A 27079-nucleotide genomic window follows, 5' to 3' on the forward strand; every position below is an offset into this window, starting at 1 on the left:
CAGGAAACAGAGTCAGCCACAGCTGTGATATTCTTGGCGTTACTGGCTCTGCCTCCATATTCTCAGCCCAAGAGAAGGGGAGTTGACAACATGATGCAATGATTCTCTTGCCATTGTCTTGAGGGGTCACAGCAATGAGATACACACGTGGATATGACCTCGTGTTCATATTCACTAACACACAGATGACCTCCCTGTCATAGTAACCTCCCTAAGCAGTGAAGGGAGATAAAGCTTTTTCTAGACTCACTTCCCAGAATTTTGCAACCTTGATCTGTCTGATTGTCTGTTTATCTGTCTGTCTGTCTTTGTCCCCCCCCCCCCCACAACTTCCTCCGCTCTGACGGAGTCCAGGGATTGCAACAACTCTGAGTGGGAAAGACTGTAAATGACGACCAACAGACCCTCTGCCAAAAAAGTGATCGAACCAGAAATGGACTAAGTTAAACCAGACTCTTTGCACCTCCCACAACTAACCATGACCCTGCACCTCAGGAAGGAGGCAAAGGCTTTGTATAAATGAAGACAGGGACTGTGCACATTCCCCAAGTGATGACTCATGCAATGTGGACTGAGAGGTCCCAGCCATCCACCCATAAACAACCGATGAAAAACACACACTAAGCAAGTCGAGGCCTGCCATTTCATTTCCCCTCCTTGTCCCCCCTGCCTCGTGCTCCCCACTGTCTGGACAGTTTGATGGTCTGACAAGGAGAGCGAGCCACCCCGGCTGCAGGGATGGGACACCCCTGGGTGGCAGCTCTCCCCCTGGCTCTGGGTTTTTCCCCGGCCCGGGAGAGGAAAGCCTCTTCTTCGCCTCAACTACTTTAGTAAATAATTTTGCTTTCACATGGCACACTATCGCTTTCCCAGTATTTCAGTCATTAACGGTGGATAATTTCCTGTGACATTTTTGTGAGGTGAGCGCTATTATCCCCACTTTCCAAACAGGAAAACCCAGGCTCAGAGACGTTCTCAAGGCCTCTCAGCACTTAGGTCACAGAGTAGGCCTAGAGGGATGGATGATCTGTTCCCGATGAAAAGAATTCACGTGACTCCGTGGGAGGAAGAGCAAATTTACGGAAAAGTGGTTTGCGTTGTGGCCAGGGTGACCCACCAGCCTCCCTCGCCAACTCAGGACAGCTTCCCCTTACTCTGCCTCCCACCCCCACCCCAGGCCTGTCTTTTGTGTTCTCTTTTTGTGTTTTCAGGAAGCTGGGGCCTGGCTTTCCTGCCCTCTGTTCTGGCTGGCAGGACCCATCTGACGCGGCAGTGCCAAGGCAGCCCTGGGTGGTCATGCCCGTGGCCCCCAGCTGTTGAGGGCCAGGAGCTTGCACGGCTCCTTTAGAAGAAATAAGATGAGTGGAAGACGTTGATTATTAACGTCCTCATTAAGGAAAAAGTGATTATTCTTACCTTGAATCAGGGTCTGCCAGAAACAGACCGGAACAAGCTTACTGCTTCACCTTTCCTGGAGAGGTGATGTCCAAGGGTGGTGGCCTGGCCCCTCCCTGTCCAGCCCTGTCTCTCTCCCCCAGTCCCGCTGCTATCTATGTGAACAAGGGGTGGCCTTGTGCGGGGGGGGGGGGAAGGTTCAAGGAAGAAAGTCCCTACAACTGAAGGATTCATCTGACCAAACAGATGGGAACCTCGTGAAAAGCAATGTCTGAGAGGAAAGCAGGTTTTTATGATTCAATCAACCAATACCAGCTTTAACTTATAGCAATGTACTAGGCTGGAGGGAATGGAAAGATGAAGGAGATGGTCGTCTCACCCTGAAAGAGTCCTACCCCGTGTCCCTCGACGCCCGCCAAGAGACAGTTACAACGCCTCAGTCGTGAGTGGACACCTGCCCCGTGTCTCTCTGAGAGAGCTGAAGCCAGAAAGAAGGTAGGAAAACAAAATGGGATCTTTACGAGGCCCTTCTCGCCAATATTCGCTGAGCCAACACAGTGCCAAATCCCTGAAAACTGCCCAAGAGAGCCTTCTCCTGGGCCCTTATTTAATTTGTCTAAAACAGTCGTGATCCATGAGGCCAGAGCCCTCCATCCCTGAACCTGGGTGCTGCATTACCCTGCTGTGCCCTGTCCACTGGCCATCTCCCCTCTCCGGCCCTCAGTCTCCCATCAGGGCTGGACCTCGGTCAAGGGTTTCAGGTCACGTTCTGAGTCACCCTAAGATTCTGTGGGGGCACATCCACATCTCCCATGGGTTGTGAGGAGGCTGAGGGGTGGGCTCCGAACCTCTCAGCCACCCCCACCCGACTCAGTCCGAACAGACAGCCCTGCCCATCTCTGCTCATCGTACTGGGTAAACTGTAGTTTGCTTCTGGAGGAAGTACGTATCTTGGTACAATTTTCAACGCTTGTAAACCACTGAGGAGGTTATCTGTGGTAGTTTTCAATACCTATAGATGGTGACATGATTATTTCCTGTGATTAAAGGTCAACTCATGTAGGCTTCACGTTGGCTTTAATTGGCCAGTAGGGTTCTCTCCAAACTTCCCTTTCCTTCCCCTTCCTGGGAGAGTCATTCAAGGGAAACAGCAGAGCCAAGCCTTTCAGTCTCCCAGACCACGGAATGAACCACTATTTACCCATTCGGCAAATATTTACTGAGTCATGACTCTGCCCCAAGCTGTGTGCCAGCCGTGGGGCTCGCTCCTCCCCAGGAATCAGGAGACACGGAAACTGCCCACAGCCTGGAACTTCACAGCGTGGACTTTGGGTGGGACCGACCTGGGCTCATCATCTGTGTAACCACAGGAGGTGGTTCAGCTCTTTCCGAGCCTTAGTGTGTACGTATAAAAATAATGTTGAGAAGAGCAAGTGACATTATTGCTAAAATGCGGTGTCATCGGTGCGAAAATACCACCTGTAGGACGTGCTCACAAAATGTCAGTGGTTAGTACTTTTATGGGGTTAATTGCTCCTTGTCGCTCACCTGCTCTCCATAAACTGGCCTCTCTGATACCGATGGTGCCCTTCCACTCCTCCCTTTACCTCCACCAGAGGGATCTTGCTTCATCCTGATTCTTATTCATCCTCAAAGGCGATATTCAAATGTCACCTCCCCGTGAAGATTTCCTTAATTCTCAGAAGCAAAATGAAGTTTCCATAACCACGGTGCATACTTCCATCTCTCCAAGAGGATATTTCATACACCATGTTCATTCACTCGTTCAACAAACCAACCAGGTGCAGGGCCCGTCCTGGGCTCTGGGAGATACATCAGTGACAGGCAGGCAATTGCTTGTTTGTGTGGTCTTCTCTACACCCAGAGATTTGGGGAGAACAGGACACTTACAGCCTAAGGGGCTCATCCAAAGTGCTTAAGATGGATTTTCTCAAAGAATGGGTGACAGGTGACTCTGAAGCTACGCTTAGACCTTTAGACCGACACGAGCAGGTGCACGAGAGCTTTCTTCAGACCGTGGGCTGAGCATCCAGAGAGGCTGGCACAATCTTGAGTTGACTCTCATAATCCGTCTGATTTATCATCCCAGCCCTCAGCTCTGTGCTCTCTCTCTCTCTCTCTGCTACTTGTATCTGCCACTAGGAACTAAGGCAAAAAGTGAAAAGAAGACCTGGTTGTATTGTAAAAGTTAATAAAATTTTTAAACTTGAAAATTCAATGAACTGCTAGGGGCCTAGGGAGCCCAACAGAACCCTGAGGACACGTCACACACACACCTGGGCCCTGTGGCTGCTTTATCCTCTTGGATCAGGCCCGCGGATAAGCCCCCAGGAGAGGCCACAGCTCCAGGCTTTGCCAAGAGGATATTAGCAAGGATTTACGTTTCTGCTTAAGCCCCCCTCACCTTGTAGCATTTGGAAAAGACATCATAGGAGCCAGCCCAGGCCACAAGGGGATAGCAGCAAAAGTGGGGAATGAGCAAAGAGAGCTCACTGACAGGTGACCAGCCCTCTCCTGGGAGGACTTCCTCATCTCAGGCTCCTCTGCCATTTAAGGCAGAACCAGGGAATGAAAGAAAAGTGAAATGTATTAAGTGGTTGAAATGTTAAAATCATAGCATCACAGTATTGGCTTGCGTTGTCAAGAAGCTCGTGGTTATAGGCAGAGAACGGGGTACAGCATCCCCTGGGATCAGGTCAAAGGTCAGCTCTTTCGGAGGGCCACAGTCAACCGGGAAAGGTGTGCACACAAGCAGGTGGTGTGGGTGTCCCCAGTCCCATACAGTATGCAGTCAGAGAGCACACTTTCAGGCTTGCTGGATTCCAGGGTCCTCCTTTCACTGAATAACACCCGGGGATAAGTTAGGGAGGGCCAGAAAGAAGAGGAATGCATAAAATATCGCCAAGGGTGGCTTGAAGCTAAGCAAACCCAGAACCCCAGGGCGGCTCCACTTCACCCAAGAAAGGTGTCTTAGCAGGGCTGCCATCAGGTGTGACGTGGGAGAAACGTTCTGAGTGGGCATAGGAATGGGTGCGAAGAGCCCCGAACCCCTACTTTCTAAGGGGAAGCACTGCCCAGCAGAAGATTCTTGACAATACTACAAGCCAAGGATCCCATTTGTACTTTTCACCCAGCACAGTGACACTCAGAGCCAGTGCTTCTGAGGGAACTGAGGGAATGAATGGATGAGAATAGAATGAAAGGCTTTCTGGTAAAAAGCATGAGGGCTGAGTATGGAGTGGAAAGAAAGGGAGGAGGGAGGGTCAGAGGAGCTGGAAACGCTGAGCTGACACGGCCCATGACGGTCACTTACTGATCTGCGAGACCCTAGAGGTCTCCAGGACACCTAAGATGGGCCTGTCTTCAGGGAGCGTAGGACCCACAGCCGAGGGACAATGTGTCCAGAAACCCTGATGAACAAAACACAGCGGTCCCAGCATAGAAAAGTGCTAACAATGGGCCCCGGTAAGGAATGGCTCTGAACAGAATATAAGTGGAAACAGGAAATCTCCCCGCATTGTGGGGGCTTGTTAATTTCAGGCTCGGGCAGCAGGGCGAGGAGGTGGGATGAAGCCCAGCCACCCCTCTGTGGCCAGCGAGAAGCCTCCCCTCGGGCCACAGGAGGACACCTGGAACCCGCAGCTTCCCGTCGGTTCCCTGTTCCCGGGCTCCCCTCGCCCGCCCGCCTGCCCTGCCTCCTTGACTCAGAGAGCCGGGCACTGATAGTGGAGGGATTTTTCTTAATGTCTTCCTATAGATGAGTTAATGTAAAGGCTTTCCAACATAAGCATGCTTTTCTGTTCCTTCTCTCTGACCTTGGCATTTTCTTTCTCCATTCCAGGCTCAGCGTTGTCCTGTGGCCAGGTTTGCCTCTCATTTGTCAATGTTATTATTGAATTTTCAAATGCCAGTAGTGCACATAAATCAATGGCTTTCTTCTCCCTACTGGCATCTCCCTGCCCCATGTGGTCATTCATTTTTTTAATAAGTCCTCCTCTCCTTTCACCCATTTATAAAAATGCATCTAGTTCCCCCACCACCGTCCATCACTCGGGGAGCCTGGCTATTTGTTGCCCCTGAGTGCTTATTCATCAACGTTTTCAAAAGCAAAATCACTCTTCGCCTCCTGTTCTTATTGTGCCATCAATCTTGACCAGGGGATCAATAAACTTCGCTTTTGCAATTTCCCCCCTCCCCTCCCGAGCTGACTCTCTCCAAAGTGCAGTCTTTTTATTTACATTTTTAACTGATCATCAGCAGAGGGGGGACGGTGGTGTCAGGGAGGCGAAGGGCTTTCATTTGCTCCCGAGGCAGCAATAACCATCCATGCATCGGTCATTTAACACGGTAACCCAGCGAAATTGATACTCGACTCTTCCCTGCCCGGGGTCCACCCGCGTAAATCATAACCTGAGGAAACAAAGCCAAGCCTGAGCTGTGTGTCTTGCAAGCAGGCAGGCAAGATCGGTGGAGGGACTCTCCCGCACGAGCCTCATTGGAGGAGAGGCACACTGGTTTCCAGGAATTTTTTAGCCTTGTTTTACACGTGGTAAGGGAGAATGTAAATGAAAGGATCTGGAGGGGTGAGAAAAGGACAGAAAGCTGAATTCAAAAGGTGCAGACCAGCAAGACCAGGCCGACCGCAGCGCCTTGACTCGACTGGCCCACTGAATTTCCTCTCGGCTGGTAGACGCACTGAGCTCCCGGGGCTCTTGCCCACTCTGTTCACACTTGAGTAGAAAGAGTGGTCCCCAAATTCCAGAGTGGCTCAGGACGTCCGAGGCTATTTTTGACCCCACCCTAAAAAGACTTCCTCAAGCCTTAATTAACACACTGGTAACATAAAAAAGATTAGACGAACCTGACATTCAGTGAAGATTCAAGCATGTTGTCCATCCCGCTTTGGTTTTTCCCAGGACGATTTCAACAATCAAACGGCTTTGGGGCTTCTGGGGCGTGGGGCTGGGAAACCTGGTCAGGAAGCTGGAGAGGTCGTCCCCGGGGGCCTTCCTCCCACGACTAGTTTCTCGGCCTCATGACGAGTAGTGCGGGCGAAAGGAAATTGGGGAAAAGAATTTTTGCGTTTCATGCCTGCTTTGCTTTAGCGCCTTCTGTACACTGACGTGTGGCTCCTGAAAACAGCTTGCCAGGTGAGTTTTATGTCCATCTTTCAAGGACAGGACAGGTCAATGGCTATCCAGGGATTTAACCATTTGCCCAAGCTGTAAAATTCAAACACAGAGGTCTCTGACTTCAGACCCAGGCCTTTGCAATACCTAATACTAACCCAGTCCCCAGGAGTCATCTGACTTTCCCCAGGGAGGACCCCAAACGGGCTCATTGGAGACCCCATGCTTGTGATCACAGGGATGCCGACACAGGAAGTGCAGGGCCCATGAGGAAAGCAGTCCCAGGGGTCTGGCCTCTAGGACCCAGCAAGGGCTGCTGGAGGGAGCAACTCATTGGATGCCAGACGTTGAACCCCAAGTTGAGGTGGGGTGGCCATTGCTGTTGGGGGATCCTCCCCTTTCTGAGCCTCAGTCTTCTCAGCCCCAAAACTGAGAGGCTGGAGTTGATAATGCCCAAGGTCTCCTCCACATGAGGAATTTCTGTAACCCCTTCAGCGCCTTGCCTGGAAGTCCCAGGGCCAGCCAGAAGCCCGCAATACACCATGCTGACCAGCGTGTGGCACTGTGGAAAAACCAAGTCCTAACTGTCCCTGGCTCTGTGGGACCTGAATGGCCTGGTGATGAGAGTTCCTAGCCAGCAGTTGGCCGATGGGGGCCGCTTCTCTCTTCAGTCTCCTCGGCTCTAATAGGGCAGTAAATAAGATTGGGGGCTTAAGATTTTTGAATTCAGGTTTTCTGATTTCTTGGAGTAGTGAAATTTTAAAGTAAAAATCTGCAATGAATAAAATCCTCTGCAGCTAACATAACATTGACTCCTTCTTATTTGGCAAAATCTGAACACTGGAAAAACTACCATAGACTTTCACCATGATGTCACAAGGAAAGGACATTTTAAATCCCCAAGTTTAAAGAGAATATAATTCACTGTGGACGGGCTCCAATCCACAGACTCTTCTCTGGAACCACTGAAACAGCCTATCCACGCCTCAAATGAAAAAAGACATACTGTCTCTAAGGACAGGGATGGGGTATTAATGGCAATCCCACCAATGAGCCCCGTCTACACGGAGTTTGCAGCTCAGTAATGGAATATGTGTACGCTGCTCTGTGTTCCCTTTTTTATTGTCACGTGCATACGTTTCTGTCCTTTCAAGGAGACCATACGCTCCTTAAGCGCTAATGGCCCTGTCTTACCTTGGGTTTTTCATTGCCAAGTAGAATTAGTCTTGTTATTTGGGTTGTGCCTATCTGAGACCTGAGGGTGAGCTCATTCCTGTGGCTGAACTGAGACAGATGGTTAGAGTGAGCTGAGGTAGAAGTGATGGGCTCTTGGGGTCACGTCAGTGCAACCAATGGGATGCACCGGCAGCCAGATCCAGAGCTCTGGGCACAGCCCCTGGCAGCTTGCTCTGCCACTTCCTGGTCCCCCTAGAGCCCACAGCTGCAGCACGTCTAGACATAGCTGGGGATCTGGGGGGTGGGGGCCGAGGGCCCTGGAGAAAACAGAGGTTCTGACCTGGGAGTTCTAGAAACACCACCGCCTGTCCCTCACTCACCCCTGGAGAATGACGTAACAATAAACAAGGCTTTCAAACAATTAATGTCGGCTTCAAAATGGCTGACCTTAGCGAACACAGTGGAAGGTGCTGGCTCATCAGCTATGTGCTGTTCTAAGTTAAGCCCAGAAAAGGCACTATACAAATACACAACTTTGCCTGAATGCTCTCCAAGCCGTCAATCTTAGGGCTGCTCCAGTGCCGGGCACCAGTCTTATGTAACTTCAACTGTTTTGCTAATAGGCCAGAAATAAACAATGAGTGACTGGTCATTTTTAAAAGCCAGCTCCCCTGCAAGGGGAAGGGAGAAGGAGCCAAGGGGCTGAGGGAGGAAGTGCCTGCCAAGTTAATAAATACAAACCAAAATCTCCAACATTTTGTGGTTTGACACTTAATTGATTAACTAATTTGAGGCAACAAGATTTAGTGTTCCTGCAGATTAGTGTCGAAGGGGTAATTATAGCGAAGGCTCCCATCTCCAAAGAGCGTGGCAGCTGCAGCTCCGCCCGGGCCAAACCTGCATTAAAGCCCACATATTACAGCCGATAGATACAAAAGGTTTTTTGGAACACGTCCCTTTTCGACTCTGCGTGCTGGGATTGCTCTGGAAAGGTCATTTGGTGCCTTATCAGCATAGACAAAATCCCCTGCCTATAATGTATGTGTTTATTCTCAAATTAAATATATTAATGTATTATTTGTTCTTAAAATGTCATGGAATAGATAGCGAGCTTAGCCCTCCTGGCAGACCTTTGAAGCTTAAAGAGTAATGTAATAATAGTACATTAATCCATAGGCCGTTCAGTCATCTCCCTGTGGAGGTCCCAGACGCTGGTACAAGCTCTGCCATGCTAGGTTTGCTGCACGTGCTTGTCAGAGTCCATTTCTTGAACAATGGGAGGCTGAACAGAGGGGGAGTCTGCTGACGCTGGAGAGTGGTGGCCCCTCTGCTATTTCGGTGGAATGGTCCTACGATGGACTTGAAAACAAGCAATGGTCTCCCTGCCCCAGGGTTAAAAAGAATGCCAAGGAAGCCAGACAGTAAGACTTAAAGCAAAGGAACTCTTTTCTTCCGCCAATTGCCTTTGGCCGAGTCTTCGTAGGAAACAGTTTCTGGGCATGTCTGAAGGTGCCCTGCGGTTCTAGGAGAGCCCCAGGAGTGGGGAAGGCAGCCATAGCTAATGCAAGTACACACAGTGCTCAGGTGGGGCCTTGAGGCAGTGGGTCCTGCCAGTTGCTCAATGCTAAGAGATATGTAGGGGACAGAGGGTAGAGAAGACCTTTATACCCAACCACCCTTACACGAACTCCAGCAAACAAATTTTCTTTCCACCCTTGGCCTCCTCTGTCTGGTCCTCTGAGTTCTGGAACTTGTGGCCCCAGTTCTACCGGACTTCGGACTTGACTCCAGTTTCATCCCAGCTCCTGCCTGATCTTCTCCTGGTATCTCCCTTCATGTGTCTGCCTCCAAGCCCTGACCTTGAGACTCCCAGGTTGTGTTCCATTGGTGCTCCCGGCTGAACACTACTCCACTCCCTTCCTCCTCTGGTTTAACTGTTGGCCTTATCTACGCCCAGGAGCTGTGTTTCTTAGACAGGGCTCCCAGGAAAGTGACTCTGAGATGCATGCATTTATTAGGCTGTGGTCTCTGGTGTCTCCTTGTAAGGAAGCCAGAAAGGTATAACTGGATAGAGGGGAAAAATGATTCCTAATTGAGGCCACAACCAGTCCTGGAGCTCTGGATCTTGGATGGCCCTTGATAATTGTACAAACTGAAGCAAGGGAGCCGGGCCTTTCTATCCCTGCACGGGTGGGCCATTGGTCATCCCCCTGGAGAAGGCATAACTTTGGGCAAAGCAGTTCCCTGCTGCCCAGGGCAATTAACAGGGAGTATGTACCCACCGCTGTCAGCTGTCAGCAGCCAGTGCTCCAGCAGCTGAGGGATGTATGCATTGGACCTGAGGGAAGGCACTTCCTGGGACAAGCTTCACGGCATTCACTACATGGGGCAATCCAATGGTTCTCTCTGGACTGTTTCGCCCTTTCCTGAGAAATTTACCTACTTTCTACTCTAACCAGTGGGTCAGCCCTCTGCTGCCCTCTAGTGGCTACAGATCCAAGTGCCCCAACCCAAAAGACCCCGCGTCGGTCCTCAATGCCCAATGTGTCCTGCAAGCTGATGAGCGCCAAGCTATTCTCAGGAGAAAGTTGGCACTAGCAAGATACTGACATGTCACTGGCACTGAATAAAAAGTGTCACTTTACACTTTTTTCCTTCTACTCTGTCTGCCACGAGGCCTTCAGTGGCTTCAGTCTGGAGGACTTTGGGGTCTTTAAGAGGTTCCATATTAAAGTAAAATACCCTTAGGACTGCTGGCAACATCTTCCATTATTAAATAACTCTTTGGTAGTATTTGTTGGAAGCAAAGCTTTTCAGGGAATAGAATGAGAGATATGAGAGAAGGATCAAACGTGGACATTCACATCTCGGTATTGCTAAGTGCTGCCCAAAGACGACCGGATGGCCTTCCTTGCTTTGCAAGCTATGAGGAGTACGGTTAGCTCCTCAGGATGGAACGAAGGCAAGGTTTGGAGTTACTGGGTCTGGTGTCAAGTCCCGACTCTGCCGCTTCAGTATGGACTGAATCACTTATCAGGATCAGTTTTCATATCTGCTAAATATGACAAAACTGACCCAACAAGTTGTTTGCAAGAGATAAATTAGGTACACGTGTCAGAGCACATTGCAATACCTTAGGTCATCCAGTAGCTAGCTGCTACCAGAGACCAGTTTTAGGACATTCTCTGATGAACCCCACAGTGTTCCACATTCACTGAATACAAAAGATCCTAGACTGCCTCTCAAATGGTTCTTGGATTCATGGAAGGTCCTCCAGTGAGAAAAAAAAAAAAGGTTTTTTTGTTTGTTTTTTTTTTTTTTACAAGCAGTGACTAAAAGAACTGAAGAACAGGCAGTTATGAAGATAACTGAGTAGAAAGATACAAACTTTAAAATGAGCCTTGCTGTATCATTGTATATTCACAAAGTTACTTCCTGACGGGCTGGCAGGAGATGATTTGGGGAACTGGCGGGGGACTCCAGCACCCACCTCAGCATGGGCTTCCTAAATGGAAGATCCACTGGTTTTGTTTTTGTTTTTTCTTGTTTCAGTGCAAAAGAGACTTCCACGATGGTCATCTGACTGTTGAGACATACTGAGAGAAAGTTTTCAGTCTAAAACAGATTTCAAGCAGGTGAAGTCAGTGATCACGTTAAGTTCTAAGGACAGGGTATCTGGAGGCAGAGTCATTACCGAGACTTCCTAAGGAAAAACCAAAGTCACCATGGCATTAGAGCTCTCAGACAGAGTCGAGCCAGCAAGGAAACATTGTAACCCCCATACATAATCCTGGCAAGAAATTTTGTAAATTAATTTTTAAACAATCCCTCAAGGGTATGGATGCACGTGTAACATATGTCTGCACATACATATATACCATATGCCTCCTCACATATATCACATATATGCCGAAAACTTAACTGACAGCAACAAATGTTGGGAGTGCAGGCAAGAATCCGAAGGCAGGTAGAGAAACACCTCTGTAAAACTCAAAGACATATCACAGAACGAAGCTTTAATGGGATTACATGGTGTCTTGCTCGGTCTAGATATGAGAAAGTTAGAGGAAAAATAAAATGAAAAACAACGAGAAAAATAAGACACAAATAAATTGTGTGTGTATGCATGTGGACGTGTGTGTGTGTGTGTGTGTGTGTGTATGCCTGAGAGAGAGAGAGACCCATGAGTACTACTTTTACTGAAGAATTGACGATCTTACAGCTAGAACTTAGGTTCACATTTCGTAAGGAAATGAATGAAAGACTAAATGCTGATCTTCACCTGCACGAAAGCCCACTCTGTGGCCATCGAGGTCCTTAGAATTCTTCAGTGTAAGTAACAGAGGTAGAGCGGACGCAGGAAATGACATTATTCGCTGAGAGACAAGAAGCCATTTTTGTTGATTTCACAGGCACCATGGAGTCAGACTCCTTGGGTCTGACTTTCTAGACATCTGCCACACTTAAATTTTCTTTCACAGCCAATGGGAAGTTATAGGGACACATGTCAATATTTTGAGACAATGGTGAAAGGCACCATTTTAATGTACTATTTCCTTTCCGATGTAGACAACACGGGGAGGACATGAAACACCAGAGCTTCCAACCCCATAGCAATGAGCAAAGCTGACTGTTGCCAAAGGGTCTGGGGGATATTTGCCCATGTTTCCCCACGTCACTCGCACAGCTGTGGGGACTCCGGGGGGCGGGACTGAACTCCAGTGGAGGTGGGCCAACTGGAAAGTGGGCCTTATTAAAAACCAGAAAACAGGGCAGCATTAGAGGGGGGGAAATGATCATGTTTTCTTTTTCCCTTTAGCAGGCCTTTCTGAACCCAGACTCTGCATAATAATAGAGACTCCAGGGTAATCTAAACCAAGGGCGATCATCCAAGTCACCTTGCCAGCCAAGCTTGAAAAAGAGCTGTCCAGAAATAGCAAGATGGCAGCCCTGTAGCTGGCAGTGAGCAAGTGATGGCCGAGGGTGGGAGAGAAGTCCTTCCTTCCATAACCCTTGTTCGTGGAACCATAAAGGTCACAGAGAAAACAGGCTGGGATCCTTCCCTCCTGTTCCTATAATGGTATTAGCAATGACTCTTTCTTACTCAATCGCACTCCCAAAGGATTTTCAATAAACTTTTTATGTGCCATAACTGTTACATTAAATAAAGCTGAAAGTATTGAGTAAACCGACTGTAAATCACTTTAGATGCCTTGGAATTACATTAAGTGTGAGAATTATGGATCTTTTGCTGCTTGCAGAAACAGAGAAACGACAGAGCCAGGGATTTTTATGCTGCCAGCCTTTTGAAGATTTTTTTAATTATTTCTTTATGCGCCACGACAGTCATCTCTCGTAAATGACTTGTTCAGGGGCAAACTCGGAGTAAGGAGGTGCGGGGGGAGCAGTTGGGGTATGGGTGGGAGGGAAGAGATACTTTGCCATGAGGGACGCAGACAGAACCCTGGCTCTTCTCTGCCTTGCAGACTTGTTCACAACAGGCTTGAACTTTTCTTAATTGTTCAGGTTTGTACATTTTTAATTAAATGAAGACAGACGTGGTCCAAACAGATTTTGCAGGGTGTGTGTGCATATGCTCGTGAACACGTTCCTTTCCTGGACTTCCAAGGCCTTTTCCAACAGTCTTGCAGCTGTTATTTTTGCAAAGTTGAAACCCCAGCTTTTATGGCATTCGTGTTCAACAGTCTTCCCAAGGCCCCTACAAGGGTCAGATCTGTGTTTTAAAAGGAATTGTCAGACTCATGAAAGCAGAGGAAGTTTGGAGAGCTTGTTGATAAAAACAGAAACCTCTCAGACTGATATTCCCCAGGACCCCCTTTTGATGTCAAAGCAGGTTTGGTTTTGTTTGGAAAAAAACTGTTAAGGCTGCTGTCCAACTGGCCCAAGTGGTTTCTCCCAATGACCAGTTCCAGCAACAAGATTATAATCAGGGCTTGTGACATCAAGGACTATTGCTGTAGTCATCAAAATGATGTCGGGAACTTAGAGGCAACTTCCTGTCAGGAAGAGCAGAGGCTAAAAGAAGTCACCATACCTCCGGACCAGAAGTGGGTGTGGCTGATGAATCATTCATAGAAATTCATACAAAGGTTAGAAGAACGGGAGTGCAGAGAAGAAGTCTGAATTTATATTCCCAAATCTAACAGGAAGGAGCATTAGAAGCCAGAGGACACCAGAACATGAGGTTAACCTGCAGTCCATTTATCTCACCTGCACTGTTAAAGATCATGTTAGTATGTTGTACTCTGTCACTGAAAAAAATTAAAAGATAAAATGTTTCAGCCAATCAACTGATGTGTACTTATTGGGGACCAGAATGATACTCAGACGATCTGGACTCATCATGTTATGGAAGACAAGATAGTTCCACGTTAGATAACAGAGAGCTACTGGAATGGCTGCATTCGAGGTGAGGGGTGGGCATCCTAAGTCACCCCTGCGGTAGGAATTTAGAGAGGGAGACCAGAGAGAACAGAAGTATCCGTTGAGCAGGGAATGCCAAGTCTGTGCTCAAATGATGGGCTGTAGGGCACTTTGTGAGACAAAGGGGCCAGTGTGATGGAGTGGGTTGGGGGTGCTCCTGGGGCAGTTCCCAGAAGCCTCAGTGAATGGGGCTTCCAAGATGATCTGTGCACAGCCTTGCCACTGGCTGTGGTAACAGTTACTTCAGCTTCAGAAGTGGCGGCTGGCCCATGGGGAGGGGAGGGTCAATGGCAAGGGCTCCTGTGGGAAAAGCTGAGAGGGAAGGCAGTGCTGGGAGGTCCAGAGCAAGGAGATGAACAGAGAAAGCAACTCTGCCCGCTCCCTCCAGGATGTGTTCCACAGCCCTTATCCCCCCTGGAGGCTGCGCTGCGCGGTGACACCCCAGTTAGGTCATAGGGCATCACGTGCCTGGAAACACTGGTCTGGGAACTCTAAGACTTGGAGTATGACCTTGACCTTGACCTGATCGATTATGTGACATTGAGCAAATTATTTCATCTCTCCTGACCTTACCCTCATCCAGGCACTGGATGATCTGGAAAATCATTTCCAACTGTGAATCCTCCCAAGGGCTATGGTCTCTCTGCTTTACTCTGTCTCTCAGGCCAGAGAGGCAGGATAGCAGAGAACTCTTCTTTGGCTATGTGAACAAAGGCCACACTGAGACCTACTAACAAAATCCATCCATATTGAATCAGAATAAGTGCTTCTTCATCATGGTTTCTCCACTGCTCCCCAACGGGGCATGTAAGCTGCTCAATTCCCCGGAGCCTTGATTTCCACTTCTGTGAAATGGAGAAGCAGACAATGGATGGACGTGCCAGAAACCATGAAGGGCAGTGATCTCCAGGGGGCGCCCTCACTCCTGATGTCCCCTGGCTTCACCTCCAGCAGCAATGAGGGGTTAGGTACAGAAAGAGCACTTAGCCTATAACTGAGTCTGAGGGGCCAGGTTCTGTCTGTCCCCAGATGGTGCTCTCAAAACCGCATAACCCGGAGCCACAGGGTGACTGTTATGGTGACTTTGTCACAAAGCCTGTGTGTATATGTTCACATTTCAATGAACAAATGAATGAATGGGCAAATTCACCATGGGTCCTTAAACACAGTGTATGCAAATCCGGTACCCAACACTGTCACATGCCCAGCACCTGCACTTTCTCTGTAGGTGTGTAAACAACTTATGTGAAAACTCGGCAGATAGATACTTCCTGGGACCAACTTTGGGCCAGGCAGTGAGTTGGCTTCGGAGACGGAAGGTTGACAGTAACAGGGTGGGGTTATATCCTAGTGGCATTGGTGGCCTGAGTATCAATGTAACACACACACTTACAAGAATTACAGAGAATAAGGAGGGGAGGCAGGAGGCCAAGTCCAGGAAATGGGGACAGTGGTGACAGGATAGTGGGACAACATAGCACAAGCGCTCAGGGATGCCCCTCCCCACCTCCCTGCCCCGCCCCCAGGAGGAGGCCACATCTGACTGAGATCTCAGTGGAGAGCATATAACGTACCTAGCAATCTAGTTGATATTTAAGTCCCTGTCTCCCTTTCTAGAAAATCATTCCAAATATTTGCTTTAGTTCCAGTGGTCAGTGCTGTCGACTCTGTACATGAATGACACGTCACACCCGGCTCTTACTTTAAATACATTATGCAGTCATTTTAAGAAACAAAACCTAGTGTTCCCCCCAGGGGCAGCACCTCTCCGGGTCCCTGCAATGGCCAACCTGAGCACCCCCAGCCCCTCAGCTCTCCAAGAGAAGCAGGGTGGGAGGGCCAAGCCCTGCCCCCCTCCGCCCCAGGCAGAAAGTCTGGGCTAAACACTGCACTTTGCTGCTGAGCCACATTCTGATGAGGAAATTGTTAGCGGAAAAAACTCCCAATGGGAGCCCCTTCTGTTTTGCTGATCTTGTAAATCGTCTGAATTCAACGTGTCACAGGCATGTCTTACAATACACAAGATAATGCCCAGATTTTGTAGTGCAAAAGCGTATTAACCTTTGTGTACTCTAGCAGGGCTCCCACAAAGAATGTCTGGTAAAAACTGCGGGGCTCATGGTAATTGCTTGCCATGTGGGTAAATGATCCAGAGCTGTGTGAAGATAAGGAGAAACCGCTGAAGGCAAATCACCTGGGTTTTATTATGCTCGCCCTAAAAAATAATTAGCATGGCCTATGAAATCATACTGTGAGGATGTGAGGAGTTGGTGGTGCTTTTTCTTTCTTTCTTTCCTTTTTTTTTTTTTTTTTTTAACAGAGGGAAACCATAGCCTACCTTGCTTTTCTCCTTACAAGGAGATTCAGAGTGTGTATTCAGAGTGTGGATGTGTGTGTGGGTGTGGGTGTGGACGGGTGTGGGTGTAGAGGTTTCTGGCAGTCAAAAACGAATGAAATGCTGAGGTTAAAATAAAAAACACGTCAAAAGTAACAAGGAGGACTGGGCATAAATATCCTGAAGCAACAGCTATGACACTCGGCCCTTCCAAGCCGGGGCTCAGCCATCCCCTCACCAAGTACGGGCTCTAGGCTAAAGATGCTTGGCCCCACACCCACCACCAGCTGCCAGCCACAGGCAGCTGTGCCCAACCTCACATCAATGAGGAAATGCTTCCCCAGGCCCCCCATTTTCCAGCGACCAGAGCAGGGTCACCAGAGCTACCGCAGGAGACCTGGGGGTCCCGTGGGGATAGCCAAGGCTGAGCAGCAACCTGAGAGGTCAGCATCTGGCCCCGTGCTTTTTGGAAGTAGGCCCTGGACAGTTAGAACATATTTTTAGTTATTTTTTCCCCCCCAATCTAAAAGGGGACAGAATATGCATGGTCTAAAGCATAAACATAATTTTTTAATTAAATAAGCGACAACGTTTCTCAAAGATTCCACCCTTACAGAAATGTCACTGTAAGCACACAGACGGATCATCCCTGGGGGTCAGCAGGTTTGAGATCATGATAAGGAAAAGTCAGGTTTTGATTGATTATTCCTGAAAACGTCTGGACACAAAAAATCTCAGGAGGAGACTGTGGCTAAGTAGCACAGAGTGACCCATCCTGCTGCTTTGTGCAGAGAAGGCCGGAAGCTGAACTTGGCTTCTGGCACCGCAGGGGGAGGCTTGTCTGTGCTCCTCACAGTGGCCACCATGAGGCTGGAAGGGCTCCTCCTCCAACAGAACCTCCAGCAGAACATGGAGCTGGCCAGCTTTGGGAGAGTCCCTTAACACACCTCTTGGCCTCAGACTCCCCACGTGCTACGTGACACACGGGACATTTAACATTTGCACAGAGCACAGGAACAGGAAAGCCTCTCCTCTTTCCCTCTCCTTGCTGCCTTCAAGCACCTGAGGAGGCCGTGTCAGTCAGCTCAGGCTGCCACAGCAAAAGACCACAGACTGGGTGACTTAAACAACAGAAGTGCACTTTCTCATGGTTCTGGAAGCCAGAAACCCAGGTCAAGGTGCTGGCCAGTCCAGTTCCCGGTGAGGACCCTCTTCCCAGCTTGTAGACAACCACTGTCTCGGTGTGTACCCACGTGGCCTTCCCTCTGAGCATATACAGACAGAGCAGAAGACCTCTCTCTCTTCTTCTTTTTGTAAAGCCACCAGCTTTGTCACATTAGGCTTCCCCCCCACTTCCATCACCTTTATGACCTCCCCTAACCTTAATTACCCCCTAAAAGCCCTAACCCTGAATACAGTCACACTGGGGGCCTAGGGCTTTCATATATGAATGAGGGCAGGGGGTTGGGGGGGATGCAAACTTCAGTTTATAGCAGAGATTAATGCCCCCCTTATTACCCCTCTTTTCCAAATTAGGCCAAGTTCAGATTGATTAACTGACTCACCAGAGGTCAGCCAGCAAGAAGCTGGTAAGGCAGGGCCTGTGCTCAGCTCACCACAGCACAGTGCTTTGTCCTAGCTCAACAATCACGTGACCCTGGGAACCCTCCAGTGTTAACAATTTGGCCACTTGGTCCTTTGGGTCAGTGCAGAACAGCCCCACGGTACCTCTGTTCCAGACCCAGAACAGCAAGTTCCAGAACAGCAAGGTAACAGGGCAGCTCCCCACTCCCTTCTCTCCCAGCTGACCCCCTGTAGAGGCCCTCCCCACCCCACCTCCTCCCTGCAGACGACCTGAGCTCCAGAGTTCGCCTTTACGGCTTTGAGGTTCACCTGCATAACCCAGTGAGAGCATTTCTTCATGGCCGGGCTGATAATTTATTTAGTTTTGCTAAGTGTTCCCTTATAGGAAAGGGGAAAGGGGGGAGGGGTGAAAAGGAAGATGAGTCGCTGTCTTTGAAAAGCCGACTCATAAATGTTCAGGTACGTTCCTTTTTCTGTCGGCTAAGCAGCTTTCCCAGCCAAAAAAATAATCACACTGCAAGCATCTCCGAGGTCTTGAGAGAGCAGACGTATTTTATCTCTCCTTGGTGACGGCTCTGAGCAGCTAATGCTCTTGCATTTTAAGCTTGAATAGATTTTTGTCCAAGGCAGCTAGAGTTTGTTGCTCCTCCTGTAAAGGTCTTCGCAGCCCTAGAAAACAATCTTTCAAGCAAGGTGAAGATTTCTTCTGTCTCAGGCACTCCACCGGCTGTGGAAGATACTGTTATCTGGCGGCCCAGAAGCCACTGCCGAGAATCTGCTCCTTTGCCCTCACCTAGCTCCCATGGCAGAAAGGGGTAGCCCCCGTCCCAGTTCTGACCAGGGCAGTGAAAGGTGATGTCTCCTGGGCCCTTAGAGGAACTAAGGAGAACTTTCTTAATAATTGGACCCTTAGAGGATCTAAGCAGAACTTTCTTAATAATTACAACCTTACAAGGAGAAAGCCTGTTGCCTGTCCATACTAGCTGCTTTTGAGCATGGTTGGAATGCTTGGCACGGAGGCAGCCATCTTGCAACCATAAGGAACCAAACACAAAAACAAAAAGCCATGTTTTCAGCATGGCAGAGTAGAAAGAAAGAGCCTGGATTTTTTCTTTTTCTTTTTCTTTTTTTTTTTTTTTTTGATGACAAACTTAGACTGCTGAATTAACTATGAGGCAGCTGTCTTTGGAATTCCCTGTTAAGTAAACAATAAATGTGTTTGTGTCATAAAGCCACTGTTAGATGGGATTCTGGCTACTGGAAGCCAAAAGTATTCCTAACTAATACACAGAGCACAGAATGAGTACTAATGCCGGGAGAGTTCACCTCAATTAAAAAAAGGGAAAAAAAGGGGCACCTGGGTGGCTCAGTGGGTTAATCCTCTGCCTTCGGCTCAGGTCATGATCTCAGGGTCCTGGGATCAAGCCCCACATCAGGCTCTCTGCTCAGTGGGGAGCCTGCTTCCCCCTCTTTCTCTGCCTGCCTCTCTGCCTCCTTGTGATCTCTATCCGTCAAATAAATAAAATCTTTAAAAAAAAAAAAAAGGAATTCTTTTCATGGAGAATCTAAAGCCTGTTAGTGCCCAAAAGGGAAGCAGACAACTCATTATCCCCAAAAGAAGACAAACCAGCAGAGCTCATCGTCTCTAGTCCATTTTGTGATAACACCAATGAAACTCTTGTAATGAATGGTTCTTTGGGATGACACCACCCACTACCCTTGATGGGTATTAGGAGGAAATTCCCGATGACCTTTGTCATCACATCTATTGTAGGGCCATTGTCATATTGTAGGGCTGAGGATGTCCTATCACAGGGGCTTTTGTGTGATGGTCTGGTATAGTTCCTATCCTGGCCTTAGTAATAGGAGCCATTGCTCTGTTGCCAGGCTGGAGAACATGGTTTCCTGGATCTCCAGTCATCAGGCCACTCTCACAGCTGTTCTGCCAGGCTATAGCTGAAACCCTGGAAGGGGAAATTCAATCTACATCATTTTCCCATGAGCCATCTTTGGCTGAGTGTGGGTGACACCGTTCTCTCAAGGCTGAACTGGGAACCTTCAAAGCACTTCATCCCAGAGGTGGCTGTGAAGGAACTAGGGTGATGTGATCATTGGAATTAAAGGGGCAGCGGGCCAGCGAAGAGTGAGACTGACTGCCCACAACTCTTCGGGGGAGTGGCCACAGGGGAGGGTCTCTCAGTGATGGGACACATGGAGATGCTCGTTGCCCTCAGATGGCTCTGGGTGGTAAGAAGCTGATCAGATGTCAGACAAACAGACACCAGAACACATTTATGCTGAGACTACAACTGCTAACTTCTCTTGTTGAGTTTGGCTCCAAGGTTATCGTTTGCCTGGGACTCATCTGAGTAACAGTAATGTTTTATTTATCACTGGTGTTTTTTTGTTGTTGTTTGCATTAGGTCCACCATAAGGCATATGGACGAATTAGACCCCCCTCTGGGCTTTAGAACTGGGATAGCCCACTCACTAGCCAGATAAGGAAACAGAAGCCCAAAATAAGGAAGTGACTAAAATGCTCGAGGTGGCATAGAGCCCAGGTCTCTGACTCCCAGTCCAGTGCTCCATCCCCTGATGGGCTGAGCTGAAAAGTCTCACTAGAAACAAATTCACGAAGCAAGACTATTCTGAATCCTTTTTCCACTCACTTCTCTGTTCCAGAGGCTAGAGGCAGTAAATAGTGCTTCCCCTCTCTGGAGGGGAGATCTTCCTCTTCTAATTCTTCCCTACTCCCTAATGCCCTGTTTTTCAGCACTCCTGACTCCACTAATCTCAAAAATGCTTTTACTGTATTGTCTCTGTTTTGTCCCCCTTGCTTTCTCAATGCATTATGTCATAGAGGTCATGGAGAATGATGAAAATCACAAGATATCCTAGCTAAAAGGCTACACTCCTCTGTAGGGATAGGAAGGTAATTTGATGATAGAAAAAACAGTTTTTGTAAGTATGACAAGGACTCTGTGCTTTCAGAACAAATAAATGTTCTGGAAGCAGTTTACTCAGAGACAAAGTTTTCATGCAATCAGTAATCCTCATGATAATCACTATAATAAGAGCAGTATGTTTTCTTATGTCTCCTTTATTAAATATTAATAAAAGGAACACTGAGTAAGTAATCTGAAGCAGGCCTGGGCTTTGTGGCCTCTCTCTTGCAAGATACAGATTCTCTTCCTCCCAAATCCTCTGCCATAAGCAACCCATAAGCAAATGGTACCCACATTCCCTCAGCTGTATACGCCATAAGCCCCAGGAGTCACTGTAGGTCCCTCCTCTTCTTTCATGCCTTCCCCAGTTTTATTTCTGAAATCTTTGTGAAATATCCACCTTCCTCTTCTTCCAAGACCACCAGCCTACTTCAGGACTTGACCAGTTCCAATCCTGAGCCCTAGGAGGCTCTCTTCCTACTGCTTCTGGATGTGTCTCCTTTTTCCTTCTCTGCTTCTCTGCTTGAAAAGCTTTGAGTGACTTGCCATCAGTTGTGATTCCCATACTTCTCCACTAAGGTGCCCAAAACCAGAGGAGAGTACACAAGTGGTCCCAGAGGTACACCCCATTTTGAGGGCCATAACATAATTTTAGACTGACATTTTAAAACGGTACTCGAAAGCTCTTCCTTTCTTTCCAGACAGCATGGGTTTGATTCCGGTATCAAGATTAGACATGAAGATACTATAGTATGTATTGTCTCAAGAAGGGCTTTAGGATTAACACCAAGGCAAGAATAATAAACAAATATCAAATGAATAAAGAGACTCCTACAACATCTTTTTCTAACTTAAGAGACACACCAAAAACTTTCATCAACACAATGAATTAAACATAAAAGAAGACCCTCCTTCAAAGGCCACACAAAATTGCCATAAGTGACAAATGTAAACACGGGCTGACTGAGAAATCTATGATTGTCTCATCATTTTATGTTCCATACTCTAAAGCAGGGTAAGAAGCACATTTCCTAAGAAGGCAGAGATGGCTAAAATAAACTTGAACTCTCTGGGCCAGGTTTCAGATGTAGGTACCACACCGATGAGGACGGCGAGGGACGTCCCCCACTGCATGGACCCTATGTGCAGACCCACCCACTTCTTTCCCCTGAGTTCAGTTTGCTCTCATCTATATCCCATTTTGCTGTTACAAAAAGGCAAGCTACGTGTCCCCACTCACAAAATATGTCACTGCGGTAGTCTGGGAAGACTGCTTGAAAACCAAGCTGAGAGATGACGGAAAATAAAACACTAGAAATAGAAGAATCATAGACTGAGAGACTGAGAGGTCATTCTGAAAACTAATTACAGCATATAAACAGAGCTGTTGTGAATTCGGTTTCAAATGTTAATCAAATATGCACAAACTGTTACTGACATAGATTTATGTGACTAACGAAAAATGAACAAACATGGGGAAGTGGGAGGGGGCAAGGGAAGGAGAGCACCGCATTCCTCTTTTACTAGAAGTCAGAAGATATTTTTAACGTTGATAATTAGAGTTTATTTGTGTACTTGACAAGTTTAAATGTGTATTTGATTACACTAACAACAACCAATATCCCAGACTGTGTTAACAAAACAACCATCAGTGTACAGAATCAGAAAAAGTAGCCTGCACTCAAGAAGCTTACATAACCACAGAATCACAGAGAGCTATAGAAAGAGAAAGGCAATTTTGCAGAATTATTTGCCCAGAGAATGTTGCAAACAGTCAAGAGTAGAATCTTCTATCTACAGTAATCTATCTTAAAGGTTATCCTCTGAAAACTCCCCAAATTAACTTCTTAAGAATTACATTACCTGTACATGTATCATTCCCCCATTCAGACGGACTGTTTGGTTCTCCTTGCTCAAATTTGTGCCATCCCCAGGAAGACAGGGGCTCCTTCCTCACTCTCCCAGCAAATTAGGAATGACCGCTTCTGCCGCTCTTCTGCTTTCTGCAGAATGACTTCCCCCTCAAGTGCAAACCACTATGCAGGTGAGGACACTTGAAAGCTAAGACATCTTGTTAGGGACTCCCTCCTCTGGTTTTAGGCATTATTAAGAGTTCCACGAGTTTGGGAGAGGTGGAAGCAAACACCATGATCAGACTACTCTTAAACCCACTTCCCACTTTTCATTTCTGGAATCAAGCTCCACGGCAAACCTAGTCAGTATCAGGAAGCGATTTTGCCTTCCACAGAATAAAGGCTTCCAAATTACTAAAATACCTGAAACACATTTACATAGCGAAAGAAAGCAAAGAAATCAGCAAAGCAGCATAAACCAAAAAGCACAAAACTAGATAATAGAGTAAGGAGATACTGTCATACAGAAGTGGGGGGGGGGCAGTGAAAACCCGGAGAGTATAATACTAGATAATAGAATGAGAAAATGCTACAATGATAAAAATGAAAAGTTACTCAGTTTGAGGAAAAATATTCTCAAATTGATTTGAGTCACAAAATCTACTTAATTTCGCATCACTCAGTGAATTCTTGAAGATTGCAAGGAAGACTCTTGCTTCAGTGGTAAAAGGTCCATTCCAAATGCACTCAACAACTTGAAGGTGGGGTGGGAAGTTGCCTCACCTACAGCACAGTAATTCTGGATCCAAGCGTTTCCAGATTTCAGGGGGAAACAGCCCAGGAGCTATGTATCATCTGGGACTAAAATCTGAGATCAAGAGACCCGAATTATAATATACAATGAATAATAAACAGTCAGGAAATTGTACATCTCAAATGAAAAAGAACATTAAACTTGACAAATTAAAGCGACAGCAATAACAACCCCAATCTGTTAAAAAAATACCAACGGAAATTGCTTAGAAAGCCCACGCTGATGGGAGCTGCACACACATATATTATCCTATGGTGAGGAAAGGGGTTAAAACATAAATAAGGACAAAAAGGATTTTCATAACAGCATTGATAAACGTCATACCAATTTTCTTGAAAAAGTAATTCTGAAGTTTGTCTAAAAAAAAATTTAAAATAGCTAAGAACTTTGTAGAAGAGCAAAGAGAAGCAGCAAGCCCTATAAATATTAAAATAAGTCTTAGAGCTACAGTCATCTAAACAGTGTGGAAGCAATGGAAAAAATCGAAGAGAGATTTGTGAAATAAAAGAAATGGCACCCAAATACCATATTTATTTAATTATTAAATGTATTCACTATTAATAGGTAATAAATATACCCACTTAGTGTAACAATTAACAGATTTATTTAATACTTAATAAAAATGTATAGCATAGGAACCCTGGATGGCACAGTTGGTTAAGTCTCAGTCTCTTGGTTTTGGCTTAGGTCATGATCTCGGGGTCATGAGATCAAGCACTACGTGGAGCTTTGAGCTCAGTGGGGAATCTGCTCAGGTCTTTCTCTCCCTCTGCCTCCTCCTGTGCTCAAGCACTCCCTCTCTAAAACAAATAAATAAATCATTTTTTAAAATGTATAATACATAAGTGTACATATTCATGATATAAAATATTAGTAGTTGCATTTTAATATTTAAACAATTTAATATAAATTAATAAAATGTAATAAAGGCAGCAGTAGAGAATACAGCAAGTGATAATGGAGAAAAATGATTAATCAGTGGAGGAAAATAGCAGATTAAATTCCCACTTCACATTAAGTGTCTGACACATAATTAGGACACAATAAATATTTGTTAGGAGAAGAAAGGAATAAATGAATGAATAATATATTAAGTTCCAAATGGCTTAAATACTTGGCAAACCATCATACAGTATAAGAAATCATGGACATATATTGTACGATATCTAACTGGGAAAGGCCTTCCTAAATATAAGCATGATGGCTGAGGTAACCCGGGAAACATTCAATAATGCTTAATAATTTCAGATCCTTAATAATTTCAGAGCTCCCTCTGAAATCCGCCAAGCTGGAAAATTGTCACACAAAGATGACATACAAAGGATTAGCATCCTTCATATACAAACTTCTCTTAGAAATCAAAAAGATGAAGAGAAATACTCCAATAGAACATTAACAAGAACAGAAAGACAAATATGAAGAGATGTTCAGCCTCACTAAGACATGAGAAATTAAATAAACACAAGAATAATTCAACTCTTAAACATTCTGTCTTCAAGAACTGTTTCCTCATAAAAATGTACATGTACACAAAATTAAGCACAAAATTTTAGGATACTCTCAGACCTCTCAGATTCCATGCAAAGATCCATGGGAACCTAGATTCAGAAGTCCTATAACTTCATGGTTAACATATGTGTAGGACGGATATTTTATATAGTGCAGGTAGAAGCGTGTGTTCATACATTTTTAAAAGTACCCGGTAATATGTATTCATATTTTTTTCAGAAAGCCTCTTAAGGAAATCAGGTAAGAGTCCAGTGATATATATGCAAAGATGTTCATCGTGGCATTATTTATATTAGCATAGCAGTATTTATATTAAACTTAGCTACTTAAATTTCCCAAATAAAGAACTGTTTAAAAAAATTATACTGCATGTTTGAGATGGATTATTACTCCACCATCATAATGTTTTTCAAGAATATTTAATGACATGGGATAAGACAAAGGTTGTAATATGAAAAAGAGAACACTGTATATTCAGTATAAGAATAACCACATCATAAACACATACATGAGGAAAGCTACAAAGAAATATATCGAAATGCTAATAATCATTATTTCTGTGTGACAAAGTTATGAGAACTTTTTCCTTACTCTTTTCTACAATAAAATATATTTTATTTTAAAAACTCCCCCAAAATTACTCTGTAATACCCCCCCCAAAAAAAGGCTTAGAAAGCTTGGTTTCAGAAACAAAAACAAAAAACAAAACAAAAAAAACCCTAAAACATGAAATCAGAACCATGGCTTTAGCAAGGTTCCAGTAAAAGTGAGCCAGCCTTTCAAATCTTTCTTCAAGAGGACATTTCACAAACGATGTTCAGCTCTCAGAGCTCTGAGCCACCATGCCACATTGGTCACTTAGGAATGACTGTCTTCTTATACCCAGGGCCAAGAAGGTTAGCCTATTCACTCGGAGACAACCTAATACTCACTTCTTTTGTGATTTGCCAGGTTGTGGTAAAAAGACATCCCTATCCAGGTTCTCTCGGATTCAGATCTGAGAGAGTTCACATAAAGCAATAATAAGTCAATATTTTTGAGGCCTCTACCAAGTACCATCTGTACAAGTCGGGAAACTATCAGAGAAAGAGCACAGATCTGGCCTCCAAGGGAAGGGATACTTCGGGAAGCCAAATGAGGCTAGAATCCAGGCTAGCATACTCAAGCTTTGGAATGAACATGCCCAGATTGGAGTGTATTTTGTCACTGCCTATTGCATAACTTTGGGCAGTTGGCTGAAATTCTCCAAGCCTTGGTCATATGACATAATAACAGTGCTGACCTCATAGGGCTGCAGGTAGACTAAATGAGATAATGTGCTTCAAGCAGCCAAATAGAGGTGTTCACTTTGTTTTCTTGCTCCTATCTTATCTCTTTAATTTCAAATGAAGGTACTGAATTAGGTACCTGAACCATACCCCCCACCCCCACTTTTGGTGTCTAGTTCTCATCCAACTTTTGTCATTGACCTAGGTCTTATATGAAGGAACTGATCTTCACTGAGTGCCTGCTTTTTACCAGGCATTGTGCTAGAACTTTACAACTGTCATGCAGATAAACCCATGTCACGTTTATTTCCTGTATACTCAGAGTAGTTACAGTTGCTGATACCATAGCAACTCAAAAAGCTCAGTGGCTTAAATTTGAAATTTAAGTTTATTTTTCATTCATATTACACCCCAATCAGGAGTTCATTTGGGGATCCAGAGCCTTACAACTGGTCTCCCACCATCTTGTAGGGTCTCCCCAAATTCTCCCACTGGGAACTCTGTGTTCAGCCAGCCAACAATTAGGGAAATAAAAAAGGAAGGCCAGAAATGGAGGAAGTGGCATACATTTTTATGCACATTCTGCAGGCCAGACCCAGTCCCATG

Source organism: Lutra lutra, chromosome 2, assembly GCF_902655055.1.
Source record: "Lutra lutra chromosome 2, mLutLut1.2, whole genome shotgun sequence".
NCBI classification, from domain to species: Eukaryota; Metazoa; Chordata; class Mammalia; order Carnivora; family Mustelidae; genus Lutra; species Lutra lutra.